The 22,484-nt window shown below is 47.0% G+C and overlaps 1 protein-coding gene across 1 annotated transcript in view; it reads right to left on the reverse strand.

Annotated features, from left to right (window-relative positions):
• LOC122921770 (REST corepressor 1) overlaps positions 1–22,484 on the reverse strand; it is a 47,420-nt gene that overhangs the window by 23,682 nt on the left and 1,254 nt on the right. The window lies entirely within an intron of this gene.

Below are 22,484 nucleotides of genomic sequence, written 5' to 3' on the forward strand. Positions count from 1 at the left end.
CTATTCTGCTGGTGGAGTAACGGTACATACATTACCTATCCTGTATATATCATAATATATTATGTTGTACATTACATACTGTATTATGCTATATTTACAGGATAGGTAATATATGTACACAGATACTCCACCAGCAGAATAGTGATAGCGGCTCTGGAGTATAATATAGGATAAGTAATGTATGTACACAGTGACTCCACCAGCAGAATAGTGAGTGCAGCTCTGGAGTATAATATAGGATAAGTAATGTATGTACACAGTGACTCCACCAGCAGAATAGTGAGTGCAGCTCTGGAGTATAATACAGGATGAAACTCAGGATCAGTACAGGATAAGTAATGTAATGTATGTACACAATGACTCCACAGGCAGAATAGGGAGTGCAGCTCTGAAGCATACAGTCTGTAACTGGAGAAAGGTACATGAGAAGTAAGGTATTTGCAAAGTATCACACTTTAGACATAATACCTATGTATAACACCATGTGCAAAAAAAAATAAATGAAAAAAGAACAAGAACTGGATCGCACATCCACATGCCCAGTGCTAGGTTTGGCTGCTGGGTTGGCGCTGCGGTGTCAGTGGTCGCCGCACCAAATTTAGAGTAGGTCCTACTTATAGAGGCAACCTTGGCGTGGTGAGTGGGCTTATGTCTTTTGATCAAAATGTACACTAATGCCTCAGTTAGCATGTAGCATAGCAGGCGGTACACATGCGCCGAGTAGCAGTTATGAGATCAAAGCATGTGGATGTGCCAACCAGTTCTTTTTCTGTTTTTTGCACTATGTATAACACAATGTTTACAGGTGAAAATACTCTTTATATACCAGTACACACTAACAAAATGTAAATGTATCCCTTACACAAGTAACTAAGATACAGTAACCACGTGCAGGGAAGATATGTCCACCGCCAAAGGGAAGCAGCAAAAGATTGCGCAGGCGACTTCCTAACCAGGCCCTTCTCAGAGATTACTGTATTTTTCACCTCATAAGACGCATCCCCCCCCCCCCCCAAAAAAAAAATTCCCCTGCGTCTTATGGGGCAAATACTAATGAGCGCTTCCATTATGGAAGCGCTCATTAGTACCAGAGGACCGGGAAGCGGTGAAGGCTCTGTACTCACCGCTTCCTAGTCATCGGCTGTCAGCTGCGCAGGGCTGCCGGTTCACAGCACAGCCAACAGCAGGAGGAAAACAGAGTGCAGGCGGTGAGGAGCGACCGCGTCCAGGAGCAGGAGAGGTAAGTGGTGCATTTATTTTATTAAACATGACAGGCAATGGGGGCTACAGAGGGCTGATATGAGGCAATGGGGATGCTGGGGGCCAATATGAGAGGCAATGGGGGATACTGAGGATTAATATGAGGATATGAGGCAATGAGGGCCAATATGAGAGGCAATGGGGGCTCATAAGGTCTGATTGGGGTCTTATTAACATTGGAAATTTGATTGAGGCTGTTAGCTAAGGTCCAATGAAAAATATTTCTTTCTTATTGTCCTCCTCTAAAACCCTAGCTGCAAAAAATACGGTTAATACTGTAGGGATCTGGATGAGCAGGAAGTTGCACTGTGCAGCAAGCAGTGCACCCGTCTGTTGTGCAAACCCCCTGCTCCCAGCCGCTGTCTAGTACGGCCCCCGATGCTTCTCCAAACTAGGAAACACACAGTAGTCACTACAAGATCTGCTTCGGAGTTCAGCAAGGACGCAATAAAGCTCTCTAAATAATTTGACAGGTCGTCTACCTGATACAGACCCAGCCACGATGCATACATCTGCCTGCTGTCTGGGCTGTGGTACGTGGCTGTTCAGACAGAGAAGCTTTTGGTTGGGAGGAAATGGCATAGAAAACGCACAAGAAAGATCCCATTACTTTTTGTCTCTTCTTTAATCCTGTTTTTTCCCCTATTACTATTAAAACTGAAAAATATCTTGTGTCGTTGGACCCCTCCTGTTCCTCCTCACTGTCCAGATTCTGGCTATGAGACAACTGGCTGCAGCAGGAGCCTATCCCTTCCCTTCCCTTCCCCCCCCCCCCCCCTGCCCTCTGCAGCAGGAGCCTATCCCTCCCCCCCCCCTGCCCTCTGCAGCAGGAGCCTATCCCTCCCCCCCCCTCCCCTCCCCTCTGCAGCAGGAGCCTATCCCTCCCCCCCCCCTCCCCTCCCCTCTGCAGCAGGAGCCTATCCCTCCCCCCCCCCTCCCCTCTGCAGCAGGAGCCTATCCCTCCCCCCCCCCTCCCCTCTGCAGCAGGAGCCTATCCCTCCCCCCCCCCTCCCCTCTGCAGCAGGAGCCTATCCCTCCCCCCCCCCTCCCCTCTGCAGCAGGAGCCTATCCCTCCCCCCCCCCCCTCCCCAGCAGGAGCCTATCCCTCCCTCCCCTCCCCTCTGCACCAGGAGCCTATCCCTCCCTCCCCCCCCTCCCCTCTGCACCAGGAGCCTATCCCTCCCTCCCCCCCCCTCCCCTCTGCACCAGGAGCCTATCCCTCCCCCCCTCCCCTCTGCAGCAGGAGCCTATCCCTCCCTCCCCCTCCCCTCTGCAGCAGGAGCCTATCCCTCCCTCCCCTCTGCACCAGGAGCCTATCCCTCCCTTCCCCTCTGCACCAGGAGCCTATCCCTCCCTTCCCCCCCCCCCCTCCCCTCTGCACCAGGAGCCTATCCCTCCCTCCCCCCCCCTCCCCTCTGCACCAGGAGCCTATCCCTCCCTCCCCCCCCCTCCCCTCTGCACCAGGAGCCTATCCCTCCCTCCCCCCCCCCTCCCCTCTGCACCAGGAGCCTATCCCTCCCTCCCTCCCCCCCCCCTCCCCTCTGCACCAGGAGCCTATCCCTCCCTCCCTCCCTCCCCCCCCCCCTCCCCTCTGCACCAGGAGCCTATCCCTCCCTCCCTCCCCCCCCCTCCCCTCTGCACCAGGAGCCTATCCCTCCCTCCCTCCCCCCCCCTCCCCTCTGCACCAGGAGCCTATCCCTCCCCCCTCCCCCCCCCTCCCCTCTGCACCAGGAGCCTATCCCCCCCCCCTCCCCTCTGCACCAGGAGCCTATCCCTCCCCCCTCCCCCCCCTCCCCTCTGCACCAGGAGCCTATCCCTCCCCCCTCCCCCTCATTTTTTTTTGACTTGTAGCAATGAAATAAGCGAACCTCAGACCCAGGATGCCGTCAGACGGTCAGCTCGCTTCCTAGAAGCAGCCAGGGTTATACATATTTCAGCACATGGTAGAGCCGTTCTGGTGAAGAGGAGGAGGCCCGGACAGCAGAAGCCATCCTCCTGATCGATACAAGGAGAAGCAGAACTGCCCCTCGCATCTGCAGACCACTGTAAGATTGGATATAGGCTTCAATAATTGGCAATAGCTTCGTATTAATGGCCGCAAGTCTCAGTTCTCCGTATCGGATGACAGACCCGGGAAACATCCTGCTGCGGACGAGATAAACAGCCCCGAACACAGGGATTCCCAGGATTAGGAACAGACAGAGGCCACGTGGACGCAGTTACATCCGTGTAATTATTCTGACTAAGCACAACTCACCTTCATTACCTTCAACACGTAACCAAAAAATAAAAAAATTAATACAAACACACACAAAAAGGCCCTCCGTATGTCTTCAGTTTCTCGGTTCAAAGATAGAACATGACCTATTATTGTCTGCATTACGGACAAGGATAATACTGTTATCAGGGGGCAGCTGTTCCGTTCTTTTTGCCACAATTAAGAAAATGGTTTTTCTAGAATGGGGTCACCCCCCGAAAATTATTGTACGTTTTTCAAAGCAGCATCTGGAGCTGAATAATTTTGTCACTTTATGCAAGTAAAAATTTTGTGTAGCCACGGAGTTATTCAATATAATCCCTGTATAGCACCACCTGCTCTTTTTTTTTGTATCCATTTTTCTGTCCGCCTCAGTAACATTGCTGATGTGGTCGCACATGCTCAGTTCCATCCCTCAACTTCCACCAGCCGGATCTACCGTTAGAAGCTGGACAGTTAGGCTAGTTTCAGACAAGTGTGTTCACTCCCTGTGTCAGAGCCATTTCCAGGGCTCCTGTGACACAACCTCCTGGCATTAAAACGATTTATAATGCTGTGCGTCCCTGCACTTATGGCATCATGTCAGTACAATTTAGTACAGAGAAGGTCGGGCAGGGGCAAACAGCATTATGAATTGTTATAATGCCATCAGGGTGTGTCACAGGAGCAGTTCTTTTCCTGTAGTGAAGATGCTGGTCTGAAACGAGCGAGAGACAGAGTCCGAGAAACAGAGACAGCTGCAGAAGAAAGGACACCCCCCGAGCTGCGATGTGGGGAGAGCTGCAGCTGAAAGGACACCCCCCCTGAGCTTCCAGCTGGAAGAAAATGTAGCAAAGAAGTTGGAGCAATGAATGGGAGGATCCCTGGATCCATGTGAGGTACAGGGCTGGTTCTAGCTTTATTAGAGATTGCCATGACAACTGTATGATGTCAGATTACCATTCTTTACATCAATCAGGAAATAACCCCTTTATGGAATTTAGAGCCCGTTACAATAACTGAACAACAGACCTACAGATAACCCAGGCATAAAATTTCACAGAAATTGGTGAGTTTTATTTTTCAGGTGGAGATATTTTACATCACTGATCAAATTTGTAAAAAGCAGGGGGGGGGGGGGGGGTGTCAATAGTTTGAGAATATGAACATCTTCCCAGAATCTTCTCTTTTGCACCGAAGTATCTGAAGGGGACAGGGACTGATGAAAGAAACAATTGTGAAAAAGAGGTGTGGAACTTAAAGGGGTATTCCCATATGGGACATCGATATCGCTAGGATAAGCCAGCAAAGTCAGAAAGTTGCGGGCCCCACACCCATCTCCAGAACAGGGCACCCAAAGAACACAGCGCATGCGTGGCAACCTCTCCATTCACCGCTATGGGACTTGCGGAAATAGCCAAGCACTGGCTCAGCTATTTTCAGTACTCCCATAGCAGTGAGCGGAGGGTGGCCTTGCACGCTCAGCTGCTCCCCCCTTTACTCCAGGAACCCCATTCTGGACATTGGATTTTAGAAAGATGGGACCCACAACTTTGACAATAATGGTATATCCCTTTTTAAGGGGTCAACCAATGCTCTCACTGTGAAATGAAAAGATCCCCTGCTTTCCAGTACACTTTGCGTTTCAATCCCTTACCATGTTCAATATCCCTGCTTGCTGACAGTGAATAGGAACTTTCTTGTTCAGAGACTAAGAAGCTGTACAGAACTATTACTTCTCTGGGTCTGATACAATTGTATCCACTTTAGAGAATCCTCGTGTTAGGGGCTACTTTCACACTTGCATTTTTCTTTTCCGGCGCCAAGTTCCGTCCTAGGGGCTCAATACCGCAAAAGAACTGATCAGTTTTATCCCCAGGCATTCTGAATGGAGAGCATTCCGGTCAGGATGTCTTCAGTTCAGTCTTTTTGACTTTTCAGGACGGAGATAATACCGCACCATCCAAAAAAAACTGAACACTTGCCTGAATGCCAGATTCGGCATTCCGGTCTGCGCATGCGCAGACCTTTAAAAATGTGAAAAAAATAAATACCGGATCCATTTTGCCGGATGACACCGGAAAAACGGATCTGGTATTTCAATGCATTTTTCTGACTGATCAGGAATATTTAAGACTGATAAGGATCCTGATAAGTCTGAAAAATGCCTAATCAGTCAGAAAAAAAATTACATGAGTTTGCATACAGTTTGCCTGATCGGGCAGTCAGTTCAGGCAAAGGAACTGCCTGCTGGAATCAAACAACGCAAGTGTGAAAGTACCCTAACAAACTATCAGGAAAACTAAAGACTTGTGGATACAATTGTAACAAAAGTATCTTGGAAACAGATGAGGAATGAAAACACGGCTACTTTCACACTAGCGTTTTTTTTGCGGATCAGTCATGGATTTGCAAAAATGCTTCCGTAACAATATTACAACCGCCTGCATCAGTCATGAACAGATCCGGTTGTATTAGGTCTTATACAGCCAAGACGGATTCGTCATGAACACCACTGAAAGTCAATGGGGGACCGATCCGTTTTCTATTGTGTATTGGGCGCATAGTCTGGCAGCGGAGGAGCTCTCCCTCATAGTTTATTAGAAAGTGAAAAACTGGAAACGCCCAGTTGAATGGGGCTGCAATACTAGTCGCAGGCTGCAAACAAGAGTGGCACCATTTCTCTTGATCTTCTACAAGCCCTTCAAAAGTCCTAAGAGCTGACCATGGGGATCACAGCTCCAGGCTCATGGCGTACTAGGTTACACAGGCATGCCGATACAAGAAGCTATATGAAAGCAGTACGTTACCGTGTTCTCTAATGAGGAGTATGAAGCAATTAAAATTAGCTCAGTGCCGTGTACCTGCATCAAATAGTCTCTTAATCTTAACAGGAAGTTAAATATAGGGATTTCCAGGAAACAAAAAATTGATTTACCTTTCAACCCTACATGGTCTGACAGATGGTCTATAGATCAGCAAGACCTTGAAAATCTAATTAAGACCAGTTACTTGGATACACTGTCCTCCATGTAAGAGTAATCAATGAATCCGGCTTTTAACTCATGTTAATATTTTTTAATTTTACTAATCAGATGATAACTGCAAGGAAGGAACAGATAGGATGTTTTTTTTTTTGTCCTAACCTGTTGCGATAAGCAGCACCACTGAGGTCCGAGAGCCGCTTATCTCCTCCATAGAACTAAAAAGTCAAATGGACTTGATCGAACTAAGAAAACCTCCCTTTATCTGTATTGTGTAAAAAAACAAAAACAAAAAAAAAACCACAAGCTGCCAGCACCCTGTTAGAACAGGCTACTTTTACACCAGCGTTTTTGCTGGATCTGCCACGGATCAGCAAAAACGCTTCTGAGGAGATTTATCAAAACTGGTGAAAATGAAACCTGGCTTGGTTGCTATGGGCAACTAAGTAAAATTTACTTTACTCCAATTTTGATAAATCTCCCCCAATGTCTTTTCTCCAGCACTTAACTTTTGCACCATTTGGGGTTCCTATGCCCTGAAGTTTTATCCTACAAATCCTGCAGAGAACACAAGGGGTTAAGATCCCAGATTTTTTGAATTTATAGCTCATTCAGACGACCATAAGTACTCCGTGCCCCTATTGTGGACTACATTTAGCAGTCCGCAATGCATCGGCACTAGCTGTGAGGGGTTTCAGCACTAGGGAGCCAGCACTACTGTCAGGGGATGGGGCGCTAGGCACCAGGGAGGCAGCACTAGTGTCGGTGGGATGCATCGGCACTAGGGAGGCAGCACTAGGAAGCCAGAACTACTGTAGGTTGGGCGACGACGTGTATGAACTAGGGAGCCAGCTCTACTGTCGGGGGATGTATAGGCACTAGGGAGGCAGCACTAGTGTCGGTGGGAGGCACTAGGGAGCCAGATCTACTGTCAGCGGAGGGGGTTTGGCGCACTAGGGAGCCAGCACTACTGTCAGGGGTGGAGGGGTTTGGGTAGGCAATCAGGAGAGAGAGGGGGGGGGGGGGGAGGTTGTTTTACTTTTACTTGGCAGGTTTCTGCTCTGGCTACTAGAGGGAGGGGGTATAGAGATAACGCCTAGAAGGAGGAACTGCTGAATTTTTTTTCTCTCTATTCAATATGAATATGTGATCAGCTAAGAGGGAAAAGATAGTAAGAGGGGGCACTCCGCTTGTTTCCAAGCCACAATTTCAGAGCAGAAACTGCACGCAGACGGCTCTAGTGTGGATTCTGCTGACGCATCCAACGTCCTGTCTGCGCTCGGTCCTACTATAAACATCCATGTGCAGAGGCAAAAGGGGAAGGAAGTAGAAATTAAAAAGATCCACATATGGGAGCTAAATGGCAGAAATAGAAGCATAAGACCACCACATAAAGACCTCCCAGAGCTGGCGGTGGGAGAGCGGCTGGCATCAGCAGGATCTCTGTGGGTGCTGAGAGCACTCTGGGAACACGCAGTACAATGCAGCGTTCAGCAATCTGCCCGTGTTTGTGCCGTCTGATGTGTAACGTTCCTGCTGCCCAGGACTGTGCCGCTCGGGCTGCTGGCTTTACAGCCGCACAGAAGGGAACACGTTGTTACAAGGGAAGGGCGCTGAAGACAATTGGGCCTCTTTCACACGAGCTATACGGATTGTGTCAGGACAAAAAAATAAATAAAAATATCATAAATAAATATTTATTTTTATCAGTTATCTTTTCTGCAACTGTGTGCGTTTTTTCCAACAATCTACTTCTTTTAGCAACTGTGAAAAACGCATTGCATCCAGATTTTTTACTCAAGCCCCATTCACTTCTATGGAGCTAGGGCTGTGTACAAAATGCCCAATATACAACACGCTGGGATTTTCCCTGGATGCAGAGATGATGCGGAGGGGAAAAAATAAATAAATGTCGACACTCGTTGAAACTAACGTGTCGGGATTCAGTCCGGATGCTCAGCGTCCTCTACACGCATTGCCTCTGGATGGTAAACTCACTCATGTGAAAAAGAGGCCTTAGAAATGCACCTTCTTCTGTAGAGGTAACGTCCAACTTTTTAAGACCAAAGACGGCAACTAAGGCCTCTTTCACACGAGCGTGACGGATGGGCTCCGGATGCGTTCAGTTAAAAATGTGCGATTTTGCAAGCAAGTTCAGTCAGTTTTGTCTGCGATCGCGTTCAGTTTTTATCGCGCAGGTGCAATGCATTTTGATGCGCCTTCTTCACTGAAGCCCCATTCACTTCTTTAGGACCAGGGCTGCGTGAAAAATCATAGAATATAGAACATACTGCGAAATTTCACGCAACGCACAAGTGATGCGTGAAAAACAACGCTCATGTGCACAGACCCATTGAAATGAGTGGGTCCGTATTCAGTGCGGGAGCAACGCGTTCGAATCACGCATTGCGCTCGCTCGTGTGAAAGAGCCCTAAGAATGAAGGATGAGCAGAAAGCGACTACAAGGGGAACGCTGTGGTAATCAGCTGCCAACACAAAGTGCCGCTCATCTCCAACAGGATTTGAAAAATAATATTATTATTATTATTATTATGGATTGTCCTCCTAATGCCTTCCTTCTGGACAATCTGCTGCAATATCGTCCCATGTAAAGGGACCTTCAGTGTTTGATCAGTGATTTTGAGCAAATACCAAGTGCAGATCTTTCCCTTAGGCTGGGTTCAGACCTGAGCGTCCTGACCTGAGCGCTGTGTATGCGCGATTCTCCGGCGTCTCACATACGCGGCTCCAGTAGTATGCGAACGCCCATTGTCGCGCGTTCCCGGAAGTCTATGTACGGGAACGCGCGACAAGACGCCCCAAAGAAGCTCCTGTACTTCTTGGGGCGTCGGGGGTTTTACAGCGCGATCGTACGCGCTGTAAAACGCTCAGGTGAGAACCATTCCCATAGGGAATCATTGGTTCTTGCCTGTTGAACGTTTTACATCGCGTAGGAACGCGCTGTAAAACGCTCAGGTCTGAACCCAGCCTCATACCTTAAGTCTGTGGAGGCTCCAATCCCGAATTTGGCTCACAATCACTGACGCGTGAATAAGGCTTTAAAGGGTTTTCGGAGATTTTAATACTGATGAGCTATCCTCTGGATAGGTCATCAGTATTTGATTGTGGGGGTCCAACCGCCAGTCAGCTGTTTGAGAAGGCAGCAGTGCTCCTGTGAGTGCTGCAGCCTTCCCTCTTCTCACCAAGCACAGCGCCGCACATTGTATAGTGGCCGTGCTTGGCATCGCGCTCAGCCTCATTCACTTCTATATGGCTGAGCTGCTCCTAGGCCACGTGGCAGATGAATGTGACGTCACTGTCCTAGGGAAAGTGGAGAGAAAGCCACGGTGCTACTGTGAGCTCTGGTGCATCCTCAAACAGCTGATCGGCGGGGGTTTTAGATAAAAACAAAAAAGCTATCATTATGTATCTGCATAACTTTAGGCGAGCTTATCTGTTTTGGCATAACTTATATATATTGTATTTAGGTTGATGATCTATCCAGAGAGTAGGTCATCTGTATTAGGCTACATGCACACGTTCAGGATTCATGTGCGGAGAATCCGCACGTGTTCACAGGCAAATCCGTGCGGTCAATCCGCATTAATTGGTGTGGATTTGCGTGCGGATTTTCCGCATGCGGAATTCACTAAGTGAATAAGAAAATCCGGTCAGGAAAAAAAAAAAAAAAAATTGACGTCGCGGATTTTAAAATCCGCACCGCAGGTCAAAATCCGCGCGGAAAAAATCTGCATCGTGTGCATTGAGAATTTCAAATTCTCATAGAATACAATGTACATGACCTACGGTGCGGATTTTCCGCACGCAATCCTGATCGTGTGCAGGGGGCCTAAAAGTCTCAGAAAACCTCTTTAAAAGGGGTTCCCCAGGAATAAAAAATAAAAAAATAAAAATACTTGAACATTATTTTATAATAAATATATTCAAATACCTTTCATTACTTAGAATGGCTTGTTTTGGCTAGGGAGCAATTAGGTGAAATAAAATGGCCGCCGTCCTATTAGTACACACGATACCTGTCCTAATCACACAGGAGGACAAGTTACTTCACCACAATGAGCCTTAGTGCTGCCTCATCCTCCTCTCTGCTCTGCTGGTCACCATGATCCTGAATACAGGCGAATCTCTGTGGGAATGGAGAAGATGAGGAGACAGGAGAGGAGGGTGAGGTGAGGCTAATGAGCAGCAGCACTGGTTTACAGTCTCCATTACCACAGTCCGTCCTCTCTGTACTTCATGTCTCCTCATGAACTAAATTCCCCAGAGATTCAGCTAAAGTTCTTATCATCTGTATTCAGGATCATAATCCCTGACAGGTAGAGGGGAGGAGGAGGAGGAGGAGGATGAGGCAGCTCTTTACCTCAGTGCTCTGAAGTAATTTTGTTTCCCCTGATTATTGCACCCCAGAAAAAAAACGAGCCATTATAAATAAAAGGTATTTGAGAACATCTTTTTTTAATAAAGTAATTTTTATCATTTTCTTAATTCCTGGAGAACCCCTTTAAGGTCGAGGCAGTGGGAAATGTGATGCTGACGGCCATTCATTCATCCTCAATGCATCAGCTGGGAACATGGGACTAAGCTCCTAGTTTGTGTCACAAAAACAGCTATTTCTATGCAGATATATTAGCGCATTGTCCCTTGTATTACAGCCACTAATGGCATTACAGCGACAAGTAGATCTGCATAATTATGCATTTTACAACCTGCCGCCATAATGTATGCCATGACAATAGGATCCCATGTTTAATATAAATGGGACCTGCATCTTTATCTGTAATCTAAGGCCTCTTTCACATGGGCATTGCGTGTGAGGGCCGGATAGGAAGCGGGTGCGTTGAAGGAAAATGCGCGATTTTTCCACGCGAGTGCAAAGCGTTTTAATGTGCTTTGCACACGCGTGAGAAAAATCGGCATGTTTAGTACCCAGACCCGAACTTCTTCACTAAAGTTCGGTTTAGGTGTTCTGTAGGTTTTATTATTTTCCCTTATAACATGGTTTTAAAGGGAAAATAATAGCATTCTTATTACAGAATGCCTAGTAAAATGTCCATTGAGGGGTTAAAAATAATAAATTTACCTCACCCCATCCACTTGGCCGCGTAGCGGATCTCCTCTTCTTTCTTCAGGACCTGGCAAAAGGACCTTTGATGACTGCACTGCGCTCGTCACATGGTACATCACCATGGTGATGGACCATGTGATGAGCGCAATGTTGTCACCAAAGGTCCTTTTCCTCCCAGGTCATCAAAGAAGAATGAAGACGAGCCGGGCTGCGCGAACAAGTGGATGAGGTGAGTTTAATAAAAAAAAAAATATATATATATATATATATATATTAACCACTCCATCCCTATTGTACTTTGCATTCTGTATTAAGAATGCTATTATTTTCCCTTAAAACCATGTTATAAAAGGGAAAATAATAAATATCGGGTCCCGATAGTCACCTAGCAACCATGCGTGAAAAATCGCACCGCATCCGCACTTGCTTGCGATTTTCACACAGCCCCATTCACTTCTAAAAATCACCGCTCATGTGCACAGCCCCATAGAAATGAATGGGTCCGGATTCAGTGCGGGTGCATTGCGTTCACCTCACGCATTGCACCCGTGTGAAAAGAGGCCTAAGTCTCCATTCACATCTGTGTCAGTGGCTCAGTTTCCTCCCTAAACTGTGGCAGGCCACACAAGTCAGTTGGAGGATGTGAACAGAGCCTTAGATCACTTTATGGGATGGTTTACAAGTACCGGTCCACAGCGGCCGGGAGATCCGCATTACAGCGTACGCCAGGCTTTGTCCAAAAGCTGCTGCGGTAACAAAGGGCTGCTGGGTATTTTGGTGGTGGGGGGGGGGATGCACACAAATGGGGCAAGAAACACTGAGCTTTTCAGCAAAAAGATCTAATACCCCCACTTTAAATTTATTATTTTGTATATGTGAAAGTCAGAATAGTCACAGAAATGGCTGCACAAAGCTGCTGAACAATAGAACAATGCCACAGACACATCCTAGAGTTTTCTCTCGGATTACAATAAACAGTCTATTCCCATATGTCTGTACGTAAATATATAAAAACGCAATCATTCTGGACAGAGCCAGACAGCCCTCCACCATGGCTTTATACTCCAGCACACGGTCAATAGTCTGCAGTACACAAGGTCACGCTCAGGCACGGCACTGGCAGCCATTTACGACTCGCTAACATGCTCCCAGTACAAGACTCCATGACCCTCGCTGCCACTGACCTGACAATTAGGCAAATTCATACAACAATTTTCAATCAAATCCAATAATCATATCACATCAAATAGTCATCGCATTTCCCCTCAAGCTGTTAATAGCAGTTTAATCACAAGTAATTTGCAGTATTTCTAGCGGTAAACATACCATTTTCATTATTTTATGCTCCCTTGCTGCTGCTAATCTGTATGCTGGGGTGGGATCTGAACAGAATCAGTCACCTTCCCCCTCTGGCAGCTGACAATGTGCTTCCTCTGCAGAAGGAGGGTTACTGCCATGCTACTGCCGAGGCTCTGCTTCTTCCTGGACAAAAGGCAAAAAGCTCCTTCTACTGGCTGCTCGGCAGTGAAGAGGATCATTATGCAGAGACCTGCCTGTCAGGAGAGTGACTGAGCACGTGTGCCCAGCGTCTTTAAAGTCCCACTGATTTCAGTTTCCATGCATGACCACACACTGCAGGACAGCTGAAAACCTGGGATTTATACCTGGTACAAGAATAAAACACCTGAACTACAGTTTAGACTGACACCAAAGGATATGCCCCCATTGTCTGCTTTGGTGCAGGTCTCAGAACCTGCACCAATCTCAATCGCAGCCGGAAACGAAGCAGGCAAAGTGGTGGCCGGCAGGGACGGGTCCGGCCACCACCAAGCCTTCCTATTGGCCCGCCGAAAATAGCCAAGTGCCATTTTCAGAATCCCCATAAAGATTAATAGAAGCGCATCGCCCTTCCATCAGATCAGATGCCATACTGAAGGAATTTCATACCACCTCCTAGTCCTTTCATTTCTCCATGCAAATGAAACACTGATGTACCAGCAGAATGACAGGGCTGCACCCTGCTGCAGCAGAAAGGGCACACCTCCTGAGCTGTCAGCTTGAAATAAATCTATCAGAACAATGAATGGCGAGATCTCTGGAACCATGTGAGGTACAGGGCCGGTTCTAGCTTTGTTAGAAATAGATTGTCATGTCTGGATTAAATTTGTTACGATAACCCCTTTAATAAAAGTCAACTTTTTTTTTTTTTTTTTTTTTTTTTTTACACAGCGGTCATTAACCCTTCCACTCCCAGCGCCGTACATGTACGGCGCTGGGCGGGTTTTTAAAAGATTGCGCCCTCTCATGCCAGCTGCGGGCGCCATAGCCGCAGGGGCCGCCTGCTTCTTTTAGCAGACACCCGCGGCTCATGTCCGCAACTGGCAGTAATGCCGATCGCGGACATTTAAACCCTCAGATGCGGTGGTCAATCCTGACCAAGGCATCTGAGCGCGCTAAAACTGAAAGTGCGCACTTTCGGTTGTGTTTCAGCTCCACCGTGTGGCAATTGGAGAATTTAATAAAAAATAAAACCAAAACATTTTCCCCAAAAAATAAAAAAAATAATTTAAAACTAGAAAAGGTACAATTTCTGGGGAAATTGTGTGATGTGTTCTTGCCTCCACCAGTAGCTTACAACTGGAGTGGGCGGAGTAACTGGGTGGAGTGTAGACTCCGCCCACTTTTATAAATTTTGACCTTTGTCTCACACTGACCCACCCTGCCGAGTTTGGGTGCTGTGAGAATGACAGCTGTTTAAAGGTTTCTTATTGAAGTCAATAGGGAAAATCTGATTGGTTGTTTGTGGCTCCGCCCACTTTTTAGCATCCCCAAAATGAGATATACATTGGCACAGTCCTCCAGTGACCAACTGTGCCAAGTTTCGGAACCCTGCCATTAACAGTCTAAGAGCAGCGGCAGTTTGAATTTTTCCCATTTAAACAAATGGCTGAAATTTGATTGGCCGTAGACCCCGCCCACTTTTTAATTTTTTTTGACCCCAGTCACCCAATGACCTACGGTGCCAAGTTTGGGTATTCTGACTTAAATATTGTGAGAATGACAGCAATTTAAAGGTTTCTCATTGAAGTCAATAGGGAAAATCTGATTTGTTGTTGTTGGCTCCGCCCACTTTTTAAATTTTTGAATCCAAATTAATCTATCACCTGATTTCAGAGATTTGAAGCCCCTGACATCAATCATGGAAGCATTTTTCAATTTTCTGCATTTTTTTTTTCCACATTGAAATCAATGAAAGAAATCTGATTGGTTGTTTTTGGCCCCGCCCACTTTTCAAAATTTTAATCCTAATCCTAAATTGTCCAACTGTACCACGTTTGGGAAACCTGCCATTAACAGTCTAAGAGCAGCGGCAGTTTGAATTTTTCCCATTTAAACAAATGGCTGAAATTTGATTGGCCGTTGTAGACTCCGCCCACTTTTTCATTATTTTTTGAATCCAGTCACCCAATGACCTACGGTGCCAAGTTTGGGTATTCTGGCTTAAATACTGTGAGAATGACAGCAATTTAAAGGTTTCTTATTGAAGTCAATAGGGAAAATCTGATTGGTTGTTTGTAGCTCCGCCCACTTTTTAATGTCCCCAAAATGTGACAGAAATTTTCAGGTTGACCCCATGACTGAGTGACCCAAGTTTGGTGAGTTTCACTCCGAAGCTGTATGAGTGACAAACATTTGCATCTTTCCAATAAAACTCTATGGGAGAAAAAAAAGAGGTTTTCGGGGGCCCGCCCCAGGGGCCCGGAGGGTGGGATCGGTTAACAAAGCACAAGCAAGATACTCGGGTATGTGCCGACCAAGAGTGCAAAGTTCGGTATTTATACTCCTAAATCTGTGGGAGGAGTAGCAATTTGAACGTCTCATTGTAGTCAATGGGGAGAATTTGATTGGTTCTGTGTGGCCCCGCCCACATTTTCGGGTCTCCGAAATGTGCTAACAAATTGCGCGTTGACCCCATGACTAAGTGACCCAAGTTTGGTGACTTTAGTTTAAAATCTGTGCGACTGGGAGCGATTTGAAAATTGTCCCTGTCAAAGTCAATGGGAAAAACATGGATTTTGGGGGCCCTGTCCCAGGGGCCCGGAGGGTGGGATCGGGTAACAAAGCAAAAGCAAGGTACTCGGGTGGGTGCCGACCAAGTCTGCAAAGTCTGGAATTTGTACTCCTAAAAATGTGGGAGGAGTAGCAATTTGAAGTTCTCATTAAAGTCAATGGGGAGATTTTGATTGGTTCTGTATGGCCCCGCCCACTTTTTGGGGTCCCCGAAATGTGCCCAAAATTTTCGGGTTGACTCCATGACTAAGTGACCCAAGTTTGGTGACTTTAGCGTCAAAGCCTGGCGAGTGGGAGCGATTTGAAAATTTACCCTGTCAAAGTCTATGGGAAAAAAGGGGGCTTCCGGGGCTCGCCACGGGGGCCCCGGGGGTGGGATCGCTCCACAAAGTAATAGCAATCCGATCGGGTACAATCTGCACGTTTTGGTAAATTTTTGTCTATGTAGTGTAAAAACTGTGGGAGGAGTTAGGGTGGCAAATTTGGCTATAATAATAATAATATATATGTGAGATAATAGTATGTGGTCTTGCTATGCAAGAACACATAAATACACATCATGGGTGCTGCAATGTGTGCGAAAACGCCCGTAGTATAAAAATACATTCCCCATACAGTGAAACGGAAAAAAAGCGTCCGAATGGCCAATTCACCGTTTTTTGGTTGCTTCATTTTATAAAAAAACAAAAAATATTTGTAGAAAAAGTGATCAACAAGTCACACACACCCCAGAATGGTATGAAAAGTTACGATCGTCCCGCAAAAAATGAGCCCCCCTTACAGCTCCGTACACATAATTATAAAAAAGTTAGAGGTCAAAATATGCTGACAAAAATAAATAAAAGAAAAAAACTTTTTGCCCACTTTTTTTAGCACTATCAAAACACAAGAAAAAAAAAAAAAACTATAGTGCTTCCCACTACATCATATGCAATATTAAATGGTGGCGTTGGAAAGTACAACTTGTCCCGCAAAAAACAAGCCCTCATATGGCTATGTGAACAGACAGAAGTTAGGGAGCGCAAAACGAAAACGCAAAAAAAAAGAAATTTACAAAATACCCCTCTGGTCCTGAAAGGGTTATTAGGTCTAATTCTAGAGCACAGTGCTGCATGGGTGTCCTGTGCAGTCCTACAAATGACAGCCTAGTTCATGCTATAGCAGTACTTCCGACCCCAGCCACTTCAAGGGGTTTAGTATTGCTTGCCAGTAGTCAGCATGGGCCATCAATATCACAGGGGGTCGAACTCAGCACCTCTGCCATTCATTCTGCACCCGGTGCTCCCTTCAGTGGCAGGACAGGGAGTTGGACCCCCACCGACCCAATGTTGATGGCCTATCCCTAAGAAAAATATCCTGAACCCAGAAAACCTCTCGGGCAGGAGTGACTGCAACATGATCAAAACAGAACTCCCACATTAGATCGCGTCATCTGTTTTCTCAGGGACGCAATTGGGAATCCCGTGCATTTAGCCTCAGGGGCCTAGAAACGACTCCAGTGTTGTCTGTAGACTACATACTGCCCTAACAACTGTCACACACAATGACGTCTACAGATGACAGATGTATGCTAAACCTAAAGAGATTCAAAGATTCAATACAAAGAAAAAAAAATAAAGTTACAAAAAGTGATCAAAATGCTTTTTTTTTAGATAAAAACAAAAAAGCTATTATGCATCTGCATAATTTAGGCGAGCTCATCTGTTTTGGCATAACTGATATATATATATTTGTTTTTAGAACAAGATCAACCTAAATACAATATATATATCTGCATAACCTAAAGAATTTAAAAGAGCATCCCCATCTGGGATATTTATGGCATATTCTTCCAATATGCCATAAATGTCAGATAGGAGCAAGTCTCAGAGAAAGGACCCACTCCCATCTCCAGAACAGGGCCACAAAGTGAAGGGAGAACAAGCTGTGCATGCGCAGCCACTCTCCATTCACTGCTTTGGGGCAATAATAACTGAGCGCCGGCTGTTATTTAGAAGCCCCACAGTGGTCAAATGAGAAGTGGCCAGGCTTGTGTGGTTCGCTCTCCATCCACTTCTATGGTTACGGCTATTTTGGGAAGTCCCACAGCAGTGAACTGACAAGATCCTGCGCATGCGCAGTGTGCCCTCTGTTCACTTTGGGACCCGGTTCTTGAGATAAGCGCTGGTCCCAGAGGTGGGACCAGCTCCTATCAGACGTGTATAGTATTTCCTATTGATATGCCATAGATATCCCAGATGGGAATACCCATTTAATGTTATACAGTGTGAAACAATGTTATGGGGAGGACATTAAAAAAAAAATTTTTAAATAAACATTTCATAAAATACTATATTTCTAACAAAATAACAGGCGTTTACACAGTATGAACACACAATGCAGCAGTAAAGAGGACGTAGTCGCCCGACTATCAATACTCTCCATGTACAGCAACATAAACAGAATTATATAAGGAAGGACCTAATTGCAAGGAGCTTATGGTGAGCAATAAAAAGTACAAAAGTTATTCAGGACTGCAGACCCCCCTAACAAAGCACACGCACGCTCGCCATATTGTAAAGTAGGCGGACGGGCAGTTTTCACAGCTCATGAGAAATACAATGCAGGAGTCTTTGCTGAGAACAAGTGATTGAATCTGTCTTGGCCCGGGCTGCTGCCATTTGCATAGCTTAAAAGAGGGCCTCACTGAATAGAGAGAGGAGGGTGTGCAATATGTGCCGGCGTAAAATAAAGGGGGAAAAAAAAAAAAAAAAGCTTTGTGAATAGTTTCCAGCCTTGAACTGGTTAATGCAGTCTCCCATAACAATGCATAGTGAATAATGGGGAGAAAAAAAAAAATTAAAAAAAATTGTCAGCGCACTTCTCCAGCAGGCAGTGCACTTCTCCAGCAAAGTCAACACCCTCCATCCACAAAGGTGCTAAACGACGAATGCACGGCCAGCTCCAATACACTGCATTAGCGAAAAAAAAAATAAAAAAAATATAAAACCTCCTGCAGGCCGGCTTAGTAAGTGCAGCCGAATCAGCTCAGTGAGATTATCCTAATATATACACACTGACAGGAGGTCTATAGATATTCTCCAATGGTGGTACTCTCATCAAAAGCAGGACTAGGCAATGAGGCCCGGGGACAGACGACAACTTCCGCCAACATTACGGCCTATAGCCTGGCAGCCAGCCAGTCTCATTACCTCCCTGCAGCGGTCGGCGACTTGGATCAGACAACAGTCACACTCCGCGGAAATCTAGGGAAATGGATGCATTGGTAAAAACCTAGTGCACAATTTCCCAAGGAGTTGCATAGAGCAAGCAGCCGGCCGTGCGCTCCTGACCCGGGGCATTGCAGCCGGGACTATTCGGGTCTATATTGGCAGGACGCGTTTTCCTCGCTTGCGTTTCTCTCTCTGAACAGTAGGTGCTCTTATATCACTCCTTATTTTAGCTCTACTTATGAATAAGAAAAGAAAAAAAAAAAAAACACACACTGTAAAAGGAACTGCCATGCAGCAAATGTTCTCCTGCCCCCTAATACAGTCTTACAAACCCCCCAAATAACAGCAGTCATTGCAACCTATGGATTCCTGAGGCAAATCCATAATTCGGCATTTATAGCAGGAGGAACCATTCACCCCCTCAGGCACAAGGTGTGACTGAATCTCTGCAGCGCCCACCCACAGCTAAGACCACGACTGACGGCCATGAGGTCATACAGCCAGGACACATAGTCCGTTCAGGGGCTCAGGCTTCTGGGAAAGCTGGGTGTGCCTACAGATACAAATTGCTATTTTTACATCAGGTTTTTTGTTTGTTTGTTTACAAAATAACAAGACATTGCAGTAAAACCAAAACATATACAAATAAATAATATATAAAACACAACATCCATGGAATGGAACCACAATAAATTGGCTTTTCATCCTACAACCCACCCCAAGCAGTGAAGCCCCTGTCTCATCCTCTCTCTGCAGGGCACAATTCCTGGCCAGATACCATATTGTTACGGAGGGGGAAATCACATTTATTATTTATTTAATCAATATATAAATCCAGAATTGATACAAGTAATGGTGGATATTGGGGGGGGGGGGGGGGTGGATCTGCAGGAGATTAGGATGGTGCCCCCTGCTGTCCACATAGGGGATTACATGAGGAAACAGCTGCAGCGTGGCAGCAAGTGCTGGAGAGTTTTAGGCTACCACTACCTCTAAATCACTATTGCTTAGGTAGATCTGTTCCTGGGAAAGCTGGGTGACTAGGTAGAATCTATTGCAGCTCTTCTAGGGATTGCCAATCAGCTTTTCAAGACTCCTGAAAAGCTAATCTGTCTGCCCGCACACTACCACAGACTGAAGGCCTGCAAAGCTAAGAAAGCCGAGTGACAACCCCTGCCTTAGATAGTATGGCTATCATACTGGTTGTCACCCAGAAACAGATTGCTGCATAAATCAGCCATATGAACAGCAACGAGCTGCATAAGTAGCAATGTAGTCACCCAGCTTTGCCAGATTCTATATAGGTTAATTTTAGACAGGGTGACGACCCCCCAAGAAACTCAGGAGTCTGAGAAAGCTGTGTGCCTAGCCATTCTCCACCTTGTAGAAATCTCAGTCATGTGGAAAAGCTGCGTGACCACCCATCTCTCCTTTGTAAGAATGAGGCTCAGGAACCTGGGGAAGCTGGGTGACCACCTTTATCTCCATTGTATCTACGAGGCTCAGGAGTCTGGGGAAGTCTGTCGTCTACTTATTCTCCAGGAAAGCAGAGTGCCTGTCTAGTCTCCCCTTTGTGTCCATTATGTTCAGCAGCCTGGAAAAGCTGGGTGACTACTCTACTTTCCCTTACAGCTGTGAGTCTAAGAAATACGGATACGCTTTCTGCTTTGTAGCTATAGGGCTCAGGATTCTGGGAAAGCTGGGTGACCACCCATCTCTCCTTTGTAGGAATGAGGCTCAGGATTCTGGGAAAGCTGGGTGACTTCCCCTTACCCACCTTGCAGCTGAGAAAGCTGGGCAGCTATGCTTTTCTTTCTTACAGCTAAGGCCAAGAAAAGTGGCAAAGTGACTACCCTTCCCTCCCTTGTAGCGATGAAGCTCCGGAGTCTGGGAAAGCTGGGTCACGATCCGTCTCTTCCTTATAGCCAGAAGTCTAAGAAAACTGGTAAAGCTGGGCGACTACCCTTCCCTCCTTCGTAGCTATGAGGCCCAAGAGTTTGGGAAAGCTGGGTGACTATCGTTTTCCTCCTCATAGCGATGTCCCCTTCAGCACGCCAGCTGCGGTGAAACTAAACTACAACTCCCAGCATGCACACTTACTCGACTGTTCTTGGACCTCCCATAGAAGAAGAAAACGTGAAAGGATTCTGGAAGCTGGCAGTGCTGAACCCTGATATAAGAAAAGCTGGGTGACCACCTTCCCCATCCTTGTAACTAAGGGTCAGGAGTCTGGGAAAGCTGGGTGACCACCTTCCCCATCCTTGTAACTAAGGGTCAGGAGTCTGGGAAAGCTGGGTGACCACCTTCCCCATCCTTGTAACTAAGGGTCAGGAGTCTGGGAAAGCTGGGTGACCACCTTCCCCATCCTTGTAACTAAGGGTCAGGAGTCTGGGAAAGCTGGGTGACCACCTTCCCCATCCTTGTAACTAAGGGTCAGGAGTCTGGGAAAGCTGGGTGACCACCTTCCCCATCCTTGTAACTAAGGGTCAGGAGTCTGGGAAAGCTGGGTGACCACCCTCCCCATCCTTGCAACTAAGGGTCAGGAGTCTGGGAAAGCTGGGTGACCACCCTCCCCATCCTTGCAACTAAGGGTCAGGAGTCTGGGAAAGCTGGGTGACCACCCTGCCCATCCTTGCAACTAAGGGTCAGGAGTCTGGGAAAGCTGGGTGACCACCTTCCCCATCCTTGCAACTAAGGGTCAGGAGTCTGGGAAAGCTGGGTGACCACCCTCCCCATCCTTGCAACTAAGGGTCAGGAGTCTGGGAAAGCTGGGTGACCACCCTCCCCATCCTTGCAACTAAGGGTCAGGAGTCTGGGAAAGCTGGGTGACCACCCTCCCCATCCTTGCAACTAAGGGTCAGGAGTCTGGGAAAGCTGGGTGACCACCCTGCCCATCCTTGCAACTAAGGGTCAGGAGTCTGGGAAAGCTGGGTGACCACCTTCCCCATCCTTGCAACTAAGGGTCAGGAGTCTGGGACAGCTGGGTGACCACCCTCCCCATCCTTGCAACTAAGGGTCAGGAGTCTGGGAAAGCTGGGTGACCACCCTCCCCATCCTTGCAACTAAGGGTCAGGAGTCTGGGAAAGCTGGGTGACCACCCTCCCCATCCTTGCAACTAAGGGTCAGGAGTCTGGGAAAGCTGGGTGACCACCCTCCCCATCCTTGCAACTAAGGGTCAGGAGTCTGGGAAAGCTGGGTGACCACCCTCCCCATCCTTGTAACTAAGGGTCAGGAGTCTGGGAAAGCTGGATAACCACCCTCCCCATCCTTGTAACTAAGGGCCAGGAGTCTGGGAAAGCTGGGTGACCACCCTCCCCATCCTTGTAACTAAGGGTCAGGAGTCTGGGAAAGCTGGGTGACCACCCTCCCCATCCTTGTAACTAAGGGTCAGGAGTCTGGGAAAGCTGGGTGACCACCCTCCCCATCCTTGTAACTAAGGGTCAGGAGTCTGGGAAAGCTGGGTGACCACCCTCCCCATCCTTGTAACTAAGGGTCAGGAGTCTGGGAAAGCTGGGTGACCACCCTCCCCATCCTTGTAACTAAGGAGCAGGAGTCTGGGAAAGCTGGGTGACCACCCTTCCCATCCTTGTAACTAAGGAGCAGGAGTCTGGGAAAGCTGGGTGACCACCCTTCCC

This window comes from Bufo gargarizans, chromosome 11 (genome assembly GCF_014858855.1).
Source record: "Bufo gargarizans isolate SCDJY-AF-19 chromosome 11, ASM1485885v1, whole genome shotgun sequence".
Taxonomy (NCBI): domain Eukaryota; kingdom Metazoa; phylum Chordata; class Amphibia; order Anura; family Bufonidae; genus Bufo; species Bufo gargarizans.